The sequence below is a fragment of the Lepisosteus oculatus genome, chromosome 14 (genome assembly GCF_040954835.1).
Source record: "Lepisosteus oculatus isolate fLepOcu1 chromosome 14, fLepOcu1.hap2, whole genome shotgun sequence".
NCBI classification, from domain to species: domain Eukaryota; kingdom Metazoa; phylum Chordata; class Actinopteri; order Semionotiformes; family Lepisosteidae; genus Lepisosteus; species Lepisosteus oculatus.
This window is the reverse complement of record NC_090709.1, coordinates 29,770,046-29,772,545: the sequence shown is the minus strand read 5'-3', so window position 1 is coordinate 29,772,545 and position 2,500 is coordinate 29,770,046. Positions and strand designations below refer to the sequence as shown.

Sequence of the window (2,500 nt, the reverse complement as noted above, 5' to 3'; positions counted from 1 at the left end):
CGCTTCGGCTGTGGAGACTTGTTCGGCTGGCGTTCGGAGAGTCGCGTTTTTCAGAATTGTATTGAGATCGTTTTCCACAGAGCTCAGATGTCAAAGCACAGCAGCAGCTCTCCAAGCGATCCTCTATAGCGCCCTTTCTCCCGCAGCTCCGTCCTCATTGGAAGGAAGCAAGAGTGAAAGGCTGAAGTGAAATAGAGCGGGGACGAAGGCAGTGAAGAGAGAGAACGTGGGAAGAAGAGAAAAACGCAAGGGAAAAAAAGCAGCGTCGAAAAAGAGGTGACGGAGCTGTCCTCTCAATAAGAAGGGTGCCAGCGAACCTTGCTCTCGCTTACGGCCACACCCCCTTGAGCACGCCTGATCTCATCTGATCTCGGAAGCTAAACAGAGATGGGCCTGGTTAGTACTTGGATGGGAGACCGCCTGGGAATACCAGGTGCTGTAAGCTTTTAAGCGCAGGAGGCGCCCTATCCCCGCTCGCTCGCTCATTCCCCTGTTCACACGTGCAGTGCGGCTTGTCCGTCTGTTTATTTGTCAGCTTTGGCGAGACACGGGTGCTTGTGTATTAGCGTGAGCGTTTTTTATTCTGATCAGGAACAGTTTAACAAGTCCGCAAAGGATCGAGGAAAGGTTTATCGCCAGCTGAAAAGAGACACAGCGCTTCGGCTGTGGAGACTTGTTCGGCTGGCGTTCGGAGAGTCGCGTTTTTCAGAATTGTATTGAGATCGTTTTCAACAGAGCTCAGATGTCAAAGCACAGCAGCAGCTCTCCACAGCGATCCTCTATAGCGCCCTTTCTCCCGCAGCTCCGTCCTCATTGGAAGGAAGCAAGAGTGAAAGGCTGAAGTGAAATAGAGCGGGGATGAAGGCAGTGAAGAGAGAGAACGTGGGAAGAAGAGAAAAACGCAAGGGAAAAAAAGCAGCGTTGTAAAAGAGGTGATGGAGCTGTCCTCTCAATAAGAAGGGTGCCAGCGAGCCTTGCGCTTGCTTGCGGCCACACCCCCTTGAGCACGCCTGATCTCGGAAGCTAAATAGGGATGGGCCTGGTTAGTACTTGGATGGGAGACCGCCTGGGAATACCAGGTGCTGTAAGCCTTTAAGCGCAGGAGGCGCCCTATCCCCGCTCGCTCGCTCATTCCCCTGTTCACACGTGCAGTGCGGCTTGTCCGTCTGTTTATTTGTCAGCTTTGGCGAGACACGGGTGCTTGTGTATTAGCGTGATCGTTTTTTATTCTGATCAGGAACAGTTTTACAAGTCCGCAAAGGATCGAGGAAAGGTTTATCGCCAGCTGAAAAGAGACACAGCGCTTCGGCTGTGGAGACTTGTTCGGCTGGCGTTCGGAGAGTCGCGTTTTTCAGAATTGTATTGAGATCGTTTTCCACAGAGCTCAGATGTCAAAGCACAGCAGCAGCTCTCCACAGCGATCCTCTATAGCGCCCTTTCTCCCGCAGCTCCGTCCTCATTGGAAGGAAGCAAGAGTGAAAGGCTGAAGTGAAATAGAGCGGGGACGAAGGCAGTGAAGAGAGAGAACATGGGAAGAAGAGAAAAACGCAAGGGAAAAAGAGCAGCGTCGTAAAAGAGGTGACGGAGCTGTCCTCTCAATAAGAAGGGTGCCAGCGAGCCTTGCTCTCGCTTACGGCCACACCCCCTTGAGCACGCCTGATCTCGTCTGATCTCGGACGCTAAACAGGGATGGGCCTGGTTAGTACTTGGATGGGAGACCGCCTGGGAATACCAGGTGCTGTAAGCTTTTAAGCGCGGGAGGCGCCCTATCCCCGCTCGCTCGCTCATTCCCCTGTTCACACGTGCAGTGCGGCTTGTCCGTCTGTTTATTTGTCAGCTTTGGCGAGACACGGGTGCTTGTGTATTAGCGTGAGCGTTTTTTATTCTGATCATGAACAGTTTAACAAGTCCGCAAAGGATCGAGGAAAAGTTTATCGCCAGCTGAAAAGAGACACAGCGCTTCGGCTGTGGAGACTTGTTCGGCTGGCGTTCGGAGAGTCGCGTTTTTCAGAATTGTATTGAGATCGTTTTCCACAGAGCTCAGATGTCAAAGCACAGCAGCAGCTCTCCACAGCGATCCTCTATAGCGCCCTTTCTCCCGCAGCTCCGTCCTCATTGGAAGGAAGCAAGAGTGAAAGGCTGAAGTGAAATAGAGCGGGGACGAAGGCAGTGAAGAGAGAGAACGTGGGAAGAAGAGAAAAACGCAAGGGAAAAAAAGCAGCGTCGTAAAAGAGGTGACGGAGCTGTCCTCTCAATAAGAAGGGTGCCAGCGAGCCTTGCTTTTGCTTACGGCCACACCCCCTTGAGCACGCCTGATCTCGTCTGATCTCGGAAGCTAAACAGGGATGGGCCTGGTTAGTACTTGGATGGGAGACCGCCTGGGAATACCAGGTGCTGTAAGCTTTTAAGCGCAGGAGGCGCCCTATCCCCGCTCGCTGGCTCATTCCCCTGTTCACACGTGCAGTGCGGCTTGTCCGTCTGTTTATTTTCAGCTTTGGCG

General features: G+C 52.7%; 3 non-coding genes and 1 pseudogene across 3 annotated transcripts; all 4 read left to right on the top strand.

Annotated features, from left to right (window-relative positions):
• The first annotated feature begins 326 nt into the window (after positions 1 to 326).
• Positions 327 to 445, top strand: LOC138216180 (5S ribosomal RNA). Its single transcript, XR_011179892.1, has one exon. It is a non-coding gene; the product is annotated as a 5S ribosomal RNA (ribosomal RNA).
• Positions 446 to 982: 537 nt separating this feature from the next.
• Positions 983 to 1,091, top strand: LOC138219055 (5S ribosomal RNA; annotated as a pseudogene).
• A 537-nt stretch (positions 1,092 to 1,628) lies between these two features.
• LOC138216309 (5S ribosomal RNA) lies at positions 1,629 to 1,747 on the top strand. Its single transcript, XR_011180020.1, has one exon. It is a non-coding gene; the product is annotated as a 5S ribosomal RNA (ribosomal RNA).
• A 537-nt stretch (positions 1,748 to 2,284) lies between these two features.
• Positions 2,285 to 2,403, top strand: LOC138244522 (5S ribosomal RNA). Its single transcript, XR_011193137.1, has one exon. It is a non-coding gene; the product is annotated as a 5S ribosomal RNA (ribosomal RNA).
• The last annotated feature ends 97 nt before the right edge of the window (positions 2,404 to 2,500 follow it).